Below are 19,996 nucleotides of genomic sequence, written 5' to 3'. Positions count from 1 at the left end.
AGATCCATCCATTTTCCCATAATTAACTTTTTTTTAATTAGAAGTGGATATATTAGTATGTAAACAACACATGTTGGTACTATCCTTTCCCTCCTCCATGTCCCTTTTCTGAAGAGGCCCTCCTCACTTGGGATGCAAGTCAACCCCATGGGGATTGTTTCATGCCTTATGGTGAGGGATGGGGAGATTCAGTGTCTCTGTGTAAAATGTCCTAACTTGTGGCTCTAACAATCTTTCTGCCCCTCTTCTGCAAAATTCCCTGAGCCATGGCAGGAGCATTTTAAGTCCACTTCAGTGATAGGCACTTAGGAGCCTCTGGGTCTCTGCTTTGGTAGGTGTTGAGTGTCCTCACTATCTATCTCCATCACCCTTGTGCTGATATCAGGTTCACTAAGAAAGTAGCACTCTTGTTCATTTCCCCATTTCCTCTGTGGTTTCAGCTGGGTCGGGGGTGGAGTGCACTGGGTTGTTTATCTCCTCAGGTCCAGCTCCCATCTGAAAAAGAGAAGCAGATTCTTCAATAGAGAATGAAGTTAGAACTAGTTACATGGAATAACCATTATTAATTTAGAAAGAATTAAAAAAGTGTATACTCTCTTACAGTCCAAGGATAGTGGGAGTTTGACAATGGAAAGCAGAATCATTATTTGGATATAATTCTGAATTTTTTCCCCCAGTTCCAAATATGGTTTCCTTTCCACTATCTGTTAGCCACACCAAGAACAGTTGGTAACCCTCCATGGCTGTGTGCCACTACTGAACTTGTGTGAGCATCACGTCAGGTTGTTTGTCATTTTCACAATATTAATTCTCCCTATCCAGGAGCATGGGAGGTCCTTCCGTCTTCTCAATTCCTCCTCTATTTCTTTCTTGAGTGCTTTTATGTTTTCATTATATAGTTCTTTCACATCATTGGTTAGTGTTATTCCAAGGTATTTAATATTTTTTTGTTGCTATTGAAAATGGGACAGCCTCACTGATTTCTTTCTCTGTATATTTGTCCATTTCATATAGAAAAGTTACTGATTTTGGTGCATTGATTTTGTATCCTAACACGTTGCTGAAGGAATTGATCATCTATAGAAATTTTGAGATGGAGACTTTCAGATCACTTATACACAGGATCATATTATCTTCAAACAGAGCTACCTTGACTTCTTCTTTTCCAATTTCAATCCCTTTTATTTCTTTCTCCCGTGTTATTGCTTGGCCTAGTATTTCCAGTACCATGTTGAAGAACAGTGGTGAGAGTAGATACCCCGTTTTGCTCCCGATGTTAGTGGGAACTCTTATATATTATTTGGGCTCTAGGGGCTTTATATATAGCCTTTGAGGTGTTGAGACATAAACCCTCCATGCCTATTCTTTCCAGTGTTTTGATCATGAAGTGGTGTTGTATTTTGTCAAAGGCCCTCTCTGCATCAATTGAGATGATTATATGGTCTTATTGTTCAGTTTATTTATGTGGTGTATTATGTTGACTGATTTCCATATGCTCAATCATCCCTGTATCCTTGGGATGAAGCCTGCTTGATCAAGGACAATGATGCTTTTGATGTGTTGTTGAATTCATTTGCAAGGATTTTGTTCAGGATCTTTACATCTAAGTTCATTAGAGATATAGGCCTATAATTTTCTTTCTTTGTTGCATCTCTCTCTGGTTTTGATATTAGGGTGATGCTAGCTTCATAAAAGAAGTTAAGGAGGATTCTTTGGTCTCCAATTATGTGGAACAGTTTGAGAAAAATTGGTTTCAGATCTTCTATGAAGGTTTGATAGAATTCTGCTGAGAAGGCATGAATTCCTAGAGTTTTCTTTTTGGGACGAGTTTTGGTTATCTTTTCAAACTATATGGATGTGATAGGTTTGTTTAGGAGATTAATCTGCTCTGAGTTTAGCTTGGTATATGGTATGTGTCTAGGATTATTTAATTTTGTGGCATAGATATTTTGGAAGTATGCCCTGATGATTCTTCCAATTTCATTGATATATGTTGTGATTTCTCCTTTTTTATTTCTTATTTTGTTTAATTTGAGACTTCGCTTTCATTTTTTTTTTGATCAATTTTTCCAGGAGTTTGTCAATCTTGTTTATTTTTTCAAAGAACTAGCTGTTCATTTTATCAATTTTTAAAATTATTTTCTTAGTTTCCAATTCATTAATTTCTGCTCTAACCTTGATTATTTCTTTCAGTATGGAGCTCTTTGGGTTGGATCCCTCTTGTTTTTCCAACACCTTTAGGTTGCCAATCAGGTTATTGATTTGTGATCTCTATGTCTTTGTAATGAAGGCATTTAGGGCTATGAATTTTCCCTTTATGATTCCTTTCATGGTGTCCATAAGTTTTGGTAGGTTGTGTTTTCATTATCATTCAATCCTATGAATTTTACAATTTTTTTTAAATTTCTTCCATGACCCATTCATTGTTTAAAAGTGTGTTGTTTAGTCTCCAGGAGCTGGTGGAGATCTTGATCTGTCTCTTGTTGTTAATTTCTAGCTTTAAAGCATTGTGATCTGATATGATGCAGGAAGTTACTTCAATTTTCCTGACTTTATGAAGGCATCCTTTATGGCCTAATGCATGGTCAATTTTGGAGAAGGTTCCATGGGTTGCTGAGAAGAATGAATATTCCATAGAGTTGGGGTGGAAAGTTCTGTCAAAATCCATTAGGTCTAGTTGATCTATGATGTTGTTGAGCTCTATTATTTCCCTATTGATTTTCTGCTTGAATATGTCCATTGATGATAGTGGAGTATTGAAGTATCTGACTATGACAGTGTTGGTATCTATTTCTATTTTTGTTGAGCAGATTTTGTTTTATAAACTGTGGTGCCACTGCATTTGGTGCATATATATTTATGATTGTGATGTGCTCATGTTTGGATAATTCCCTTGATGAGTAATACATGGCCTTCTTTGTCCTTTTTGATTTGAAGATTTTTTGAAGATAGCAAATAAATGAGTCCAGTTTTTTAATCCATCTTGATAACCTGTGTCTTTTGATGGGTGAGCTAAGACCATCAATATTTAAGGTTATTACTGTGAGGTTTGGATTAGTCCCTGCCATGATGAGGTATTTTATGGAGTTTGGTGCTTTCTTGTGTTATGTACTGTCTTAAGCCTGGTCTATTTTGGTTATTGTGATCTTCTTCTTATGGGTCTTGAGATTGGTTGTTTGACTGTTCTGTGTGGAGTATTCCATCAAGCATTCTCTGTAGGTTTGGCTTTGTGTTCATATAATCATAGAGTTGACTTTTTCTTGGAAAGTTTTTCTTTCACCATCTATTATAAGGGATACTATTTCTAGGTAAAGTAGCTTGGGTTGGAAGCCATAGTTATTCAGACTTTAAAGTGTTCCATTCCAGGCCCTCTGGCTTTCAGGCTTCCCATTGAGAAATTTGTTGTAATTCTGATGGGATTGACTTTGTATGTTGTGAATTGCATCTCTCTTGCTTCTTTTAACAGTCTCTCTGTGTTTTCATTGTTAAGAGTTTTAACTATGATGTATCTTGGAGAGTTTCTTCTTTGGTCCCATATGTTTGATGTTCTGTGGGCTTCTTGTATCTGGATGGGCCTCTCTTTTGCAAGATTCAGAAAATTTTTTTTCAAGAATTTGGTTAAATATATTTTATATACCTCTGGTATATATTTTCTTTCCTTCTGGTATACCCATGATCTGGATATTTGGCCATTTTAGGATGTCCCACAGTTTCCTCATATCCTGTTCACTTGATTTTTTGAACTGAGAAAAGTTTTTGGCCTCTCAATCAATTGCCTCTGTCTTTTCTTGTAGGTTAGAGGTTCTGTCTTCCACATGAGTAACTCTGTTGGTGAGTGGTTCTACAGAGGTTTTTATAATTTATATTTGACTTTGTTTTCTGTTAGGTCATTTTGCATCATGTCCGTCTTTTTTATTTTATTTTATTTTTCATTGATAATTTCCATAATTGTAGACAATAACCCATGGTAATTGCCTCCTTCCCCTTACTTGCCCCTTTGAAACTAATGTCCAACATATCTCCCCCCCTCTCAATCATCTCACTTTTATTTTTATGTCATTATCTTTTCCTCCTATTATTAATTTTTTCTTTATTAGTTATGTACATGCTCAGTGTGTAAACAGCCATGTTGGTACCATTGTTAGCCTCCTCTCTGTCCTCTCCCCTCTGAAGGGACCCTCCTCATTGGGGATTGTGGTTCATGCATTGTGTGGATAGCCATCATTTGTGGGGAAGATGCAATGTCTCTGTGCATAATGTCCCAACTTGTGGCTCTAACAACATTTCTGCCCCCTCTTCTGCTAATTTCCCTGAGTGATGTTGGGTTTGTTTTAGGTCTGCTTCAGTGATGGGGTATTGGGAGCCTCTCAGTCTCTTGATATCTGGCTTGGTAAGAGTTGAGTGTTCTCAGTGTCTATCACCTTCACCCTTATGCTGGTACCAGGTTCACCAAGAAAGCAGCAGTCTTGCTCATTTCCCCAATTACTCTATGGTTTCAGCTGGGGCCCTGGTGAGGTGTGATGGGCTGAATCTTTTCTCAGGTTCTGCATCCATCTGGTTCTCCAATAGTGAGTAAAGTCAGCACTGGATAAATGGGATAACAATTATTATTTTAGAGAAAATTTAATTGGTTTATGCCCTCTTGTAACCCACAATTGGTGGGAGCTTGTTATTGGAGAGTGGACTCATTTTTCATATAGCTATGACTTATTTCCCAATTCCAGCTATGGTTTCTGTTCCACCAAGCAGATCTTTTAAACAAATCAAGAGCAGTTGGTTATCAACCATGGCTGTGTGCCCCTATTGCACTTGTGTGAGCATCATGTCAGGTTGTTTGTTGCAGAGTAGCTTAGATCATAAGTTGCTTGGACATATGTTGGTCATTTTTTCCCAGTTTCTTCTGGCACTAGACAAGGTAACTGCCTGGGGACCAACTCTCTTCCAGATTACAGCCATGTCTCTCCATGTTTTGGACCAACAGCATATGGTGTCTTTCACAGTAGGGTCTTACCATTAACCTTTGGTGGGTAATCAAGTACTCTGACAGAAATTTTTCTTCTTTTGGGAAACCTTGTAGGTCTCTCTGATCAACAGGCCATTGTGAATGTTCCACATGAGTAACTCTGTGAATGACCACATCCTTGTCCTTGGAATTACAGGCCAGCACCAAGGGGAAAAAAAAGAAAGAAAAAGATAGGTAATGAGCTGGAGAGATCGTTTAGTGGTTAAGGTGTTTGCCTGCAAAGCCAAAGGACCCAGGTTTGATTCTCCAGGACACATGGAAGTCAAGTTACACAAGGTAGCACATGCATCTGGAGTTCTTTTGCAATGGCTGGAGGCCCTAGCATGCCCATTCTCATTCTCTCTTTCTCTATCTGCTTGTCTCCCCCCAGCAAATAAAATATATAAAAATAAAATATTTAAAAATAAGGTAGGCAATATAAAAAAGAAAGAGAAAATAGAGAAAGAGAGAGAGAAATAGAAGAAGATTAAGGTTAACCTTCATCATATGCTCTCTCTACAGCCCTTTGATTCAAGTGTTCCCTCTTAGGACCTGATGGAGATTCAGCATTTGAGTCTGTCTTTCAGGATACAGGACTTTATGGTACCATTTGCATTTGGATCTGGTTTTGTGTTCTACTCCACCCTCTGCTTCCATCCCACCTTCCCTATTGTCCAGTCCTTGAAATGCCTATTAGGTATGTCAGCATGTCAGGCAGATTCAGGTTAGGAGCTGCAGATGAGTGGGACCACATGACGATTGTCTTTCTGTGATTGGGTGAGTTTGCTGAGACTGATATGTCCCAAGTTCAACCATTTTCTACAAATTTCATTGTGTCATTTTCCTTACTGCTGTGTAGAATTCCATCATGTAGATATACCACATCTTTGTTATCTATTTGTCTAATTATGGACATGTGGTTTGATTCTAGTTCTTACCCATTATGAATTGAGCAGATATAAACATGGTTGAGCAAATCTCTCTGAACTGAGGCATGGAGTTTTTAGGCTAAATGCCCAGTAAGGGAATAACTGGGTCTGTTGTTAACTCATACTCAACCTTTTTGGGAGTCTCCATATTGCTTTCCATAGTGGTTGTACAATCTTCCATTCCCACCAACAATGAATGAGGGTTCCTATTTCTCTGTATCCTCACCAGCATTTGTTTTCATTTGATTTTTTAATGTTCCATCTCTGTTTTGAGGTCTGATTTCAATTTGATTTCTGATTTTCTTAATGCTTCCTGTATTCATTCTTGTATTTGATCAAGTCTTCATTGAGCTTAAGCAACCAGTTGTTGAGGTCTTCCATTTCTTGACTTACCTTCAATTTATTCATATCTCTTTGGAGGGTTCTGACATTTTCTTCAATCAACTTAAAGACTACTGTCCAAAGCTGAATGCACTAGGAGATGATTCTGTTCAATTTCATTGATACAATTTTTGGTCCTTTGATAGTTTGCTTCAAGTTCAGTGATTTTTTTTTTTTAATCAGGGTCTCATTTGTTGTTGTGTTTTCATTTTGGAATGAATTTCTGTTGATTTCTTCATGATTTCATTGGAGGCTTCCATTGTAGGACTAGGCATCCTTGGTGGAGAGCTCTCAGTTTTCTCACTTTAGTTGGCTTCTTTGCATTGTTTTCTACCCATTCTAGAATGACTGTTTTATTGAGGAGGAAGCAAGTTTTTGTCCTTTGGCCTGTTTACCCTCTAACTCAGGTGAACAGGGATGTTGTTAACCAGTGGCCAGTCAGGATACCAGAGCAAAAGGCCTGATTCCACAGCTCACACAGGGACCAGGCCTCCCCAAGCAAGGCACAGTGGGACATACCAGGACCAGGAGATTGGTAGAAGCAAGGTAATAGGCATCTGGCCTACTTTGTGCTGAGCCCTCCAGCACACAGACTATTGTAGGTAACGAAGCCTGGGGAGGTGGGAGGAGCCAAGAGGTCTTGCCTACCCGCTCCAGACCACCATGCCCACCCACACACTGTGCATGCAAGGAACTCAGACCAAATTTGTTTTATTTTTATTGCTCAATAAAATTCCATTGTGTAGATTTTTGGGAAAGAGGAACACTTTTCACCCTTTGTAGCAATGTTAAGTAGAACAATCATGGAAATCAGTGTGGAGGTATCTAAAAAATTAGAAATACAATTGGCATATGATCCAGCTTTACTAATTCTGTGCATATGCCCTAAGGAATCCACACTAAAACAGAGTGGGGCCAACCTAGATGACAACTAGTAGATAAATATATAATGAAATGGTGGTACAGAAACATAGAAAATCTTTTTTCTTTTCAGAAAATCACATTTTATGGCTGGATATTGCCCTATGTACTGGAGGTGTAGTTTGAACAAGACAAACCATATTCCTGTCTTCTTGGAGCTCTTATTTTTAGAGTCAGATCATCACTATATAAGTAAATGAATAAAGGAGGTGAATTCAAATAGGGGTAAGTGTCATGAAACAAATAAAGTATGATTGTGGTACTTTGAATATAATATATTCCTCATTGACTCATGTATTTGTGATTGAACATCATACTCATCCTCAGATGTTGGCAATTTGGAAGGTGGAACCTTCAGGCAGAGGTATGTTACAGATGTGTGGTAGTTGGGGCGCAGGCTTGAGGCTTATTAGTCAGCTCCAAGCCCAGTATTTAGTCTACTTCCACCCAGATACATGACTAGATCCAAACCAGCTCTTTCATGCAACAATAAAACTTCTCTTAATACTGTGAGCTAAAATTTGTAATTTTTTACTATGATGGTTTGATTCAGATTCCCCCATAAACTTTAAGTGTTATGAGTACCATATCCCCAGCTGATGGCAATTTGGGAATTAAACCCTCCTGGACACAGTGGGCAGTGTATTATTGGGGGCAGGTTTATGAGTATTATAAGCAGCTTCCTCTTGCCAGTGTTTGGCATACTTTTCTGTTGCTGTTGTCCATCTGATGTTGCCCAGAAGGTGATGCCACCCAGGAGGTGATGTCCACCCTCTTCTCATGCCATCATTTCCCCTTGCCATCACAGAGCTTCCCTTTGAATCTGTGAGCCAAAATAAGCCCCCCCCTTTACTCACAAGCTACTCTTGGTCATGTGTTTTCTTCCAGCAATGTGAACCTGACTGTAATAGTACAATTGGTACCAGAAGTAGGATCAGTGATTCTAGAATCCTTACCATGTGACTTTGGCCTTTTGAAGGAGGAATATGGAAGGATTTGAAATCTTGCCCTAAGAGATGCCTTGAAGAACTGTAAGTACAGTTGATGGGCCATTTTAGTCAGAGTTGAAAGACCTGAATGAAATATAGACTGTGAGTTTTGGCTTATGAAGGTTAGAAAGAGCTTTGCCTGGACTGGGATAGAAGCAGTTTGTGTGAGATGTTTGCTGTTATACCTATATCCTTAGAACTTGCAGGGTTGCACTGTGTAGAAATGGACTGGTGCAAGCAGAGGGATATGGCACAAAGAAAATGAAATCTTTGGGCCAAAACTGTTGCCTGTTCATCTGCAATTGTATGAGAGATTATAACCATTGAGACTGGGCCAGCTGACCTGCATTGGGACAACAGAAAGAATGCAGAGTCTTTTGAAGGGGTGTGAATGATGAAGGAGTGCCCTACCCTTCAAAGTCAGCTTTATTTCCCCCAGGATTAACAAATTGGATTCCCACCTGGCATTATGAAATATAAGAAATGCAGGAAAGAGAGGGTCATTGGATTTGCAACACAGTTTGGTATTTGGAAATGGCCATGAGCAGTGGAAGCAGGCTGTTTGATTACTTGAATGGAGATCTGATGGAGCTATTAGGATGAGCCATGGGTTGCATCAGAGACCCAGTGGACATGTCAGGACTATGGTATGGCTGCCAAGGAATGCTACTGCCACCAGATGAAGATTTCTTGGACTATGAGTAGCCTAGCTGGAGAGATGGAATTGGAGCTCTAGAGACGTGTTGTTGGTTAGAATTATCAGATTTGAACAGTTGACACTGTTTAGTTATTGGGCTTGGAGCTATGTTTACCCTGGTTGTTTTAAATCTTGTATTGGGTGAATATTTCTTTGCTATACCCAGTACTATCTTTTGCAGTGTGAATGTTTATTCTGTGCCATTATGAGATTTTTGAGTTTTTTTTTTTTTTAGGTATTATGGCTCAGTTAAAAGACCTTGGACTATGAGAATGTTTGAACATAATTAGGATTGATAAAATCTATGGGGACTTTTAAAGCTGGACTGGAAGCATTGCATTTTACATCATGTATGGTTATCCAGGGGTGTAGTGTGGTGGTCTGGTTCAGATGTCCCCCATGAACTTAGGTGTTCTGAATGCTAAGTTCCCTGGAGGCAATGTATTTTTGGGGTCTTATGGATGTTATAGCCAGCTTTCTCTTGCTATTGTTTGATACACTTTCCTGTTGCAGTTGTCTATCTGATGTTGCCCAGGAGATGATATCTACCCTCTGCCCATGCCATCCTTTTCCCCTGCCATCATGGAGTTTCCCCTCAAGTCTGTAAGCCAAAATAAACCTCTTTCCCACAAGTTGCTCTTGGTTGGATTTTTTTTTTTTTTTGCCAGCAATGCGAACCTGACTGCAACACTCCACCTAAGTTATTTTTGCACAGATATTTTGTTTTAGCAAGAAGAAAGTAACTGCAACTGAAAATTGATCCCAAGAAGTGGGGCCACAGCCTTCAATAAGCCTCATTCTGTGGTTTTTGGTCCTTTGAAACTGGTTTTCAGGAGGGATATGGGAATATTTGGGGCTTTGGACTCCATAAGTCTTACAGTTTTATAAGCAGAGTTTGATGGGTCATTCTGATAGAGTTCTAAAACATAAATGCAGAGAGAGCTATGGACTGTGGCTAATGAAGTCTAAGTGGAGAAAAAAGAACTTTGTTGGTACTAGGCTATAAGAAGATCATGTGATAGTCTTGCTACATTCTTGCCTATGTCCTGAGAACTTGAACAAAGTTATATTTAAAAGTAATGGACTGGTGTTTTTGATAGGCAAAGTAAGAACAGAAGGACATGAGGGATGTAAAATTTCACATAGAAAAAATGAAAGTTTTTGGTCACAATGACTGTTGCCTATTTCAGCTGTGCTTGTTTGAGAGAGTACCACCATTGAGACCAGGCCAGCTGCTATGCATGGGAACCATAGGAAGAGTGTTGATTCATTTGCAGTGAGGGAACCTGAAGGAAGAACATTGAAACAATTTTCTGCTTTTTGAAGTTGACTTTGTGCTCCTTGTCTGGAATTTGGAGCCCAGAGATTTTGTCATAGGTGCCAGATGCTGGAAAAAGAGCTACAAGCTTTGATGTTTGCCTTGCAGGTTTTCTGTTGTGCATTGGTCCAGTCTTTCCTTGCCCATGCCTTCTTTTTGCAGCAGGAATGTTTTCTCTGGGCTATTAAGTGTTGGAAGTATGTAACACATGTTTTGATTTTATAAGTTCACATTTAAGAGACTGTCTTGAGTTTCAGATGAGACTTTGGACTTTTAAATATTTAAGGATTGATAAAGTCTGTGGGGATTTTAAAAGTTGGACTGAATTAAGTTTTTGACATGAGAGAGTCTATGAGTCTATGAGGAGCAGAGTGGAATGTAGTAGTTTGAATGTGAAATGTCTCCCAGGGTCTCATGTGTTTGTGGTTAAGCCTTATATGTGATCCCCAGCTGGTGGCAGTTTTGGATGTGGAGCTTCACTGAAGGAAGTGTGTCATGGGCCTACCTTAAGCCCAGTATTTAGTGTACTTCTCCCCAGTGTGAGCTAGCCTGTGCTCTGCCGTGCTGTGATGAAGTGTCCCCCTCGAGATTGTAAGCTGAAACAAACCCTTTCTTTCTATAAGCTGGTGTTTTGTCCCGTCACTAAGAATGTAACTGCAACAATAATAATGGCCAAAACTCAACAAAAGAATTTTCCTATAGATAAGATGGTCAGGTCATATTTGGGGCAAGCTGATGGATATAAATTGACTTGGAGGGCTGGAGAGATGGTTTAGCGGTTAAGCGCTTGCCTGTGAACCCTAAGGACCCCGGTTCGAGGCTCGATTCCCCAGGTCCCACGTTAGCCAGATGCACAAGGGGGCTCACGTGTCTGGAGTTCATTTGCAGAGGCTGGAAGCCCTGGCGCGCCCATTCTCTCTCTCTCCCTCTTATCTGTCTTTCTCTCTGTGTCTGTCACTCTCAAATAAATAAAATTATTTTTAAAAAATTGACTTGGAATGTCCTAGGTAGAACATTAAAGCAAAGGTCATGAGATAAGAATTAGCTTGGAATAGTCCAAGAACAGAAAGATAGGCACATGACATGAAGTGTGGTCAGGATAAAGTAGTATAGGTACCTGTGGACTGTGGTAAGAATACTCAATGTTACTTTGCTTGCAAGAAAGATGGCATTTTGTGAAGCTTAACAATGTAATGTTAGTTTTTTTTATTTTTTGTTTTTTCAAGGTAATGACTAACTCTAGCCCAGGCTGACCTGGAATTCACTATGTAGTCTCAGGGTGGTCTTGAACTCATGGTGATCCTCCTACCTCTGCCTCCTGAGTGCTGGGATTAAAGGCATGTGCCACCATGCTCTGTTCATAATGTTAGTTTTTAATCATTCTGGCTGGTATTTGGAGAATGATGTTATCTAGAAAATACTTCATTAGCTCAAGCAGGTATGACAGTGCACTGATTTATGGAGATTGTCCAGATTCTCATATCTGGTAAGTGAAAAGGGGACTGAAAGCTGCATTCAGAACTTGAATCAACAGTTCAAGACTAGGCACACCATCAACAAAGGAACAGGCTTCTGGTGAAAGTGGCATGACTTGGTTTTAGACAGATGCCAAACAAGAGGCAAGGCATACTGATCATAAGGACTGAGCTCAAAGCTGACTTTCAGCACTGCAGGTTTCTAACAGAGTTCCTGATTAGTGACTGGGCCATTCATGGACACAGACTGGTAGAAAGTGGTCCTGTGGCACTGCAGGCACCCAGAACACTCTGTTATTTTCCTTGACTCTCCAAGGAACACATGACAGGTCCCAAAGCTATGCTAGACACATAATGCCTTCAAGTGCCTGTCTTGAGAGTTCTTCCATATTTTCTTTTTCCTCTGCAGGAGAATGGTGAACACTGAGTACTTCCTCTTACAATCTGTCATTGAACATCTATCTTAGAGTTGGTCCCACTTCAGCAATTTTGTTAATGCAATTGCCACCCATATATTCTCTCTTAAATTCCAATCCCATTTCCATTATTTTCTCAATAATTCTCTTTCAAGCACAAATTTCCTTCTTTCTTTTTATTTTGTCTTGTTGTAGTTTGGATCTCCAAACACCCATGTGCTGAACCCCCAACATGGTGTTATTTGGAGGTAAGAAAACCTTTACAAGGTGGGGGCTAGTGGGGTATCTTCAGTTTATTGAGGGCATGCCTTTGAATGGGGAGGATTTCCTTTAGTCTCCACTATTTTCCTATTCTCAATTCCCCACTTCTCTCTTCCTTTCTGTTGTAGTCAGCTTCGCATTACTGGCAGAAAACACCCAACCAAGAACAGCTTGTTGTAGGTAAGGGTTTATTTTGGCTTACAGACTTGAGGGGAAGCTCCATGATGGCAAGGGAAAATGATGGCATGAGGAGAGGCTGGACATCACCCCTGGCCAAACATCAGGTAGAAAACAGAAGCAGGAGAATGTGCCAAACACTGGAAAGGGGAATCTGATTAAAACAACCATAAGAAGTCCCCAAGAATATACTGCCTCCAGAAGTCTTAGATTCCCAAATTGCCATCAGCTGGGGGCCTAGTATTCAGAACACGTATGTTTATGGGGGTCACCTAAATCAAACCATGAAATTCTGCCCCTGACCCCCATAAACTGATAAGCATATGGGATATGAAAGCAATTCATTCAGTCCAACTTTAAAAGTCCACATAGTTTTCATCAATTCCAATTGTGTTCAAACATATCCATAGTCCAAGGTCTTTTAATTGAGTCACAATACCAAAATTAAATAAATAAATAAAAGCACAATGGCACAGAATAAACATTCAAACTGCAAGATGTGGCACTAGGCCTAGCAAAGAAAGATTAAGATTAAAAACAGGGCAAATATTAAATTCTGCAGCTTTAACCAGTGATGAGTCTCTGGCTAGGCTAGCTAGGCTACTCAAAGTCTGGGAAAACTTTATCTGATGCCAGAAGCTCTATTTGGCAGCTATCCCTTAGTCCTGGCAACTCTATTGGGTCTCCACAGATTCCTCTTTATCTTCATGGCTCCAGCAGGCCTCCACTCAGGTAACAACAACCTTGCTTCACACTGCCCATGATTATTTCCAAAAATCAAAACCATGTTACAAATTTAATAATCCTTTCTTTCCTGTATTTGTTATACTTCATAATACTAGGTGGGCTCTTAATTTGTTAATTCAGTGGGTAATAAGATAGACTTGAACAAGAGGACACTCCTTCAGCATTCGAAAGAGTGCATTCTTCCTGTTGTCCCAATGCACATCAGCTGGCCCAATCTCAATGGTTGTAATCTCTCAAACAATTGCAGCTGAACTGGCAGCAGTTTCAGCCTAAGGATTTCATTTCTTTCTGTGACATATCCTTCTGCTCACACTAGTCCATTTGTGCACAGTTCAACCCCACACAATTTCTCAGAACATGGAAATAACAGCAAGCCTCTCACACAAACTGTCTGTACCCCAGTCCAGACAAAGCTTTCTCACCTCATAAGCCAAACCTCACAGTCTTTAGTTCTTAATGCATTCAGGTCTTTCAACTCTGACCAGAATAGTCCACCAAGCTGTATTTACAGCACTGCAAACTCTCTCTTAGTCCAAGGCTTCAAATCCATCCACATTCCTCCTGCAAAGCAGTTCCAAAGGGCCAAAGCCACAGAACCAGGTTTCCAGAAGCAATGACCTCACTCCGGGTACCAATTTTACTGTTGCAGTCAGCTTCTCATTGCTGATGGAAAACACCCAACCAAAAGCAGCCTGTGGGAAGAAAAGGCCTATTTTGGCTTATAGACATGATAGCAAGGGAAAATGGTGGCAAGAGCAAAAGTTGGACATCACCTCCTGGCAAACATCAGGTGACCAACAGCAACAGGAGAGTGTGCCAAACTCTGGCAAGGGGAAACTGGCTATAATACCCATTGCCCCGCCCCCGACAATATACTGCCTCCAGGAAGATCCAATTCCCAAATTTCCACCAGCTGGGGACCTAGCATTTAGATCACATAAGTTTATAGGGATACCTGAATCAAAGTACCACAGTCCCTAAAATGTCCTAGTATAGGGTTCTGAAAATAATGCCTTATTCCTTCCCTTTTCTCCTCTCAACTCTCCTTTCTTTTCTTTCCCCCTCTTCTTTTTTTTTTGTGTTTTCTCCTCTCCTTTTCCATCCTTCTCATCCCCTGCTTCGGTGTATGCATGCCTTTTTGGAACCCTTCATCACCTTGTTAATTAAACCCACTTCTTACCTTCATTGGTTATGTGTGCACACAATCCTACTGGATACAATGTGTGGTGGTTTATGGCTTCCATAAATTTATGTGTTCTGAATGCTTGGTTCTTTGCTGGTGGCAATTTGAGAGGTGAAGTCTTGTTGGAGGAGGTGGGCTTAGGAGTGTGATAACCAGCTCCCCTTTGTCAGAACTCAGCTCATTCTCTTGCTACTGTTTTCCAACTGCTGTGGCAGAGGAGATGCCCAGCCTCTGCTTGTCCCATGGTTTCCCCTGACATCATGAAATGTCCTCTCAAGGTTGTTGGCCAAAATAAAATCTTTCTTACCATCAGTTGTTTTTTATCTTTTGCTTTGTCCCAGCAGTGAGAAGGTAACTAACTGCAGCACAGAACATCCATCTTCAAATACTGCCATTTATCCATTTAGTATTTGAGTTACTAACATTCTCCAGAACTGCTTCCCACCATTGTAAAAACTGCCAAAATATGGAGGACCTCCATTACTGTAGTGCAAAGCAAGCTCTTGAGGACAATTCTGCACATGCCACCACCCGGAATTCCTGCATGCTGTATTTTCTTTAATTCAAGGATCCCTTACAGGTCTCTTACGTCGGGTCGGACCCTGAGCTGAACGGCAGTGTGGTGTAAAATTTGCTCACTGGCTGCATGAGAGAGGCAAGAACACAGCTGAAGCAGAATATGCTCCTTGGCAAGATAATGTGTTCATATGTAAATCTGTCTCCTTGCAAGTTTGTGTGTCACCGTCCCTGTGTCAAGTTGATTGCTGGGCCTTGCAGTTCTTAACCATTGCAGGTGATCACAGGACTGACAGCATAATCTGCTTAAAGTTGATGATTCTCCTGGTCTAGTGGAAAATACTTGAATTCATTGATGAGGTAAGTGGGAGAAAGAAGAAGAGCATAGTGAGGAGAAATAAAAGTGAGGAAGGATTGGTACTAATAAAAATAAAAAAGAAATAAAATAAGACAAAAAATGTGAAGCGGGAAACCACTGAAGGTCAAGTTCAGATTGAGGATATGATCTTGGAGTCTGGGAAGGCTGAAGTTCAGGAGGTTACTTGGTTGGCACCTTGTAGAAGCACAAATCTGGGATTTTGAACTCCAAGAACCAAAGATTCAACCTTAACAAATATTTTTTTTTAATTATTTATTTATTTATTTATTTGAGAGCGACAGACACAGAAAGACAGAGGGAGAGAGAGAGAATGGGCACGCCAGGGCTTCCAGCTTCTGCAAATGAACTCCAGACGCGTGCGCCCCCTTGTGCATCTGGCTAAAGTGGGACCTGGGGAACCGAGCCTCGAACCGGGGTCCTTAGGCTTCACAGGCAAGCGCTTAACCGCTAAGCCATCTCTCCAGCCCTAACAAAGATTTTTATGTCCTTCCCTGAAGCACCGAGAACAAAGAATTCAAGGGACTTGTGCCAGCTTAGACCTAGACTTGATAAGCTATAGCCTACCACTTGCTTGTGCAAATAAAGTTTTATTGAAACACAGCCATTATCATCAATTTATGAATTTGCCTATGGCTCCTTTATTATGCAAAGCCAGAATTGAGTACTTTCAAAGAGACATCATGTTCCACAGTTTTGAGCAGATGTACCATCTAGCCCTTTCCAAAACTTTTGTGGCCTGACTTGGATAATGTACATCCCAGCAGAGACTGTGTGGGCCAAAACCTGGCAAGTGCTACTCTAAAGATATTGGGGTGAACAAGACCTCAAAAGCTCCACGTGCCCCTCAGTGATAGAGGGGGTACTTATAGAGGGTGCTCTATTCCTAAGGTCTGCTTTCTCAACGGTCCTGTGGGATGGGAATCCAGAATTGAATTTAACTTGATTTAATTTGACTTCAAGAAAACAAAGGAACAAGGTAATCTTGCATGCTGGAGAGTTGTGTCAGCTTTGGCAAAATTAGCAAGGTTATCTTTTAATACATTACCCAGTACATTTGGCCACTTCTGCAGATTCCTTCTGTGTTGTCCTTCCCAGAAAACATCATTCTGTACACAGTGTCGCCATGGGGAAGGCTGTTACAGTGGGAATGCACAGAGTAGGTGCCAAGACCTCAGCCTGTTAGTTTCAAAACAGGAGTTTTAAAAGACTTGGCACTTGACAATAATTTTGAAAGCCAAAGCTTTTGCTTTATACAACCCAGTTTTTTTTCTTCTTTTTTTTTTTAATGGTTTCAAAAGCTTAAGTCCTAAAATGCTGGAGTGTAAAGTTTATGTCATAATAAAAAATACTGGAAAGGGTAGATGAACAGGAGGTTTTATCCCTCTAGATGTAATAACATCTCCCTGGGAATAGAGAGAAACAGGGAGATACAAGAAGTGCTGGTAAGAATTGTATCAGGTATTTACAGCTGCATAACAACCTGTCCCCAAATTCAGTGATTCAAAACAGTGACACTTGTTTATTTTGCTCTCTACTTTCTGATTTGGGAAGGGTTTGGTGTAGAAGGCTCCTCTTTGCCTCAGTGACGTAAGCTAGGATGGCTTGATAGGGTGGACCTCAGGGTGGTTGAGAGGATCCATTTTCAAGGATCATTTTCAAGCTCCTTCATATGGTTGGCAGGTTGGTGCTGATGCTGTTGGGGAGCCCTGTTGGGTGAGGGTCAAGGGTTCTTTCCTCCCATCAGTTTATTTAACCCATACCAGCAGCCCCTTAAACCTACTCTCTCAAGCCATGCTGGGTATGAACTTCTCTACAAGACCCGACAGGTAAGACACAGAGGTCCCCTCTTCTCTCAGACCCTCAGTATGCACAGAGTTTATTCAGCTGTAAGAGGAGAAGGAAGGAGACAAAGCCTTTTTTATTTATATAGCCAGGCTGACCTTAAACTCATTTAAGCTCTCACCTCAGCTTCCTACACGCTGGGATTGTAGGCATGTTCCATCACACCTGGTTTCAAAATTTATGTTCTGTTTTGGAAGTTTCATTCTTCTTTCTCCTGCCTCTTGCCCCTTCCCCCTTTCTCTTCCTCTGCCTCTTCCAGTTCTGGAGATGGAATGTAGGGCTTATATATGCTAGACAAGTGCTCTACCACTGAGATACACCCAAGCAGCGCTTTCTAAATTATACTTTTAGTAATCAGCCTGCCCAGAGATGGAGGCAACAATGTCTCTTGTCCCACATGCTATTCTTAAAATGCAACCTTGGTGTTTCCCGTGTTTTGAGGCTGGGTGTAGCAGACAGATTCAGGTTTGCTGAGATAAACTTCCAGACCAGGCACAATTATGGAGAAAGGGTTTTATTGAAGTTTATAGATCCAGAGGAAGTTCTATAATGGCAGAAGAAGCTGACCTGCTTTCACAGGACCAAACACACAGAGAGAGAAGCACAAGCCTAAAAGTCAAAAGCCACATAGCACAGCACACTTCAGGAACTCAAGCTAGGCACACCTTGCATATCTTTAGATTGAAATCTCAAACTAATCACACCGTAAGATCCATCCAGTGATACTGCCTTCAGCCAGGTGGCTGCAGATGTAAACTACAAACTAATAAAACACTGAATATATTGTGAGGCATCTATTCAAATTACTACACTGAGAAGCACTGCATGATTGTTTCCAACCATGAGTGAGGCAGAAAAGACATTGTGACCTTGAAGGCTTAGTCATTGGAAACCCACACACTTCCACTTTCCTGTCTTCAAACTCATCCACTTAGAATCTGGAGATCAGAAATCAGGAAAACATTTCTGTAATGTCAACCAGGAGTGACTATTGTGGTTCTTTAACCAACATGATAAAACAAGACAAGGTGCTTCTCAGAAGATACCAAATGGCTTACTAAGGCACAGATGTCTTCATCTATTTTCTACTAAACAGCGTAAGTTGAGTAACATAAAAAGCAGAGGTTGATTTAGCACAAAATTCTGGCAGCTGGGAAGTCCCAGGCCTGTCCAGGGCTTCCTGATACATCTTAGGGGTAGCCACCACATGGCTGACATGTGTGACAGATCTTGTCTTCTTCTTGAAAAAAAATTTTTTTTATTTATTTGAGAAGATAAAGGGAAAGAGGTAAACAGGTCATGTGTGAGCCAGGGCCTCCAGCCACTGCAAAGGAACACCAGATACATGTACCATTTGTGCATCTGGTTTTACATGGGTACTAGGGAATCAAACCCTAGCCCTTAGGGTTTGCAAACAAGCACCTTTAACTTCTGAGCCATCTTTCCAGTCTTTTTTGTAAGTCACTATTTTATGTTATTGAGGAAGCCCCCACTCTTATGACATCATTTGACTTAATCCCTTCCCCAAGGTTCCACGTCTAAGCCCCTTAACATTTGCATTTGGGGATTAATCATCACACACTGAACTTTGTGGGAACACATTCCCTTACCACCCGTGCCACCATGAGACTCCTCCAGGAGATAGTGAAGGGAGCAGACAGATAGAACCAATAGGACTTCGAACTGCTATGTTCTTTCTAAATTGTCCACATTTATTCTCAAACAGGATTAGGCTTTCTGTAGCCAAACAGAGTGTGGGCTCTGGCAACCAATACAAATCAGTTATAAGGATATACTAAGTGAGGTAACCCAGGCCCAGAAAGCCACATGTCACATGTTCTCTCACATATGTGGATCCTAGCTACAAATATATAGACTTGTCTGTGAACTGGAACCAAAAATCAGTAGCAGAAGCCCATAAGTTAGAAAAAGGCTATAAGGGAGGGAGGAGAGAGAAGGACTTTAGGGGATGGTATTGTATATATGTAAGTAGAAGAACAGATTGCAGGGAGAAGAAAGGCCTAAGCTAGGTCAGGGTAAGAGATTTTATAAAAGATGGGTGGGAGGAGGGTCAATCAAAATTCAGTATATTCTGAATAAGACATGATAATCTACTTTCTTGAATAACGGCATATCCAGAAGCCATAGATTGTTACTAGAAAATTTTCAGTGCCAGGGATGGGATACCTTCCAGTGAGTTGTTGGCCAGGGAGGTCCCTGTTGCCTGTAAAACATTATAGGCTATTGCCAAGGCCCTTGGTTCCCCGTGAGAAAGAGATGGTAAGACCTTATTGCTGAAGACTTCACATGCCTGAGCTGCAAAGTCACTGAGAAATCAAGCTGGTGCTGAGCAGAAAACCTTCTCCCTGTAGCCCAGCAACTGAAAGCTGGAAAAAGCTGCACTGTATTTAGTGTTATGGGAGTCAGTAGTCATCAGTGGTGAAAACAGTGGACTCTAGAAGCCTCAAGTTTGGCCATACAGGACAAATGACTGAATGAGTGCAATAGTGGCATGTCTGCTCTGGAGGTAACAGCTGTTCTCTAATTGGACTGAAGGCCTGCTCTTTGGGAAGGAATACATGCTTGGTACTTAAAACCTAATCAAAAGCCTATGGCAGGGGAGGTCATGAGCCTTAGGGGTATAAAGCCTACTCTTGCCTGGATAAATGCATATATTACTCTCACCAAATTGCTCTGAAAGCACTACACTTAGTGCTCATATTCATATATTAATGATAATCTCACTTCTGGTTAGAGAAGCTT

Source organism: Jaculus jaculus, chromosome 2, assembly GCF_020740685.1.
Source record: "Jaculus jaculus isolate mJacJac1 chromosome 2, mJacJac1.mat.Y.cur, whole genome shotgun sequence".
Lineage (NCBI taxonomy): Eukaryota > Metazoa > Chordata > Mammalia > Rodentia > Dipodidae > Jaculus > Jaculus jaculus.
Note: the sequence above shows the minus strand (reverse complement) of the source record.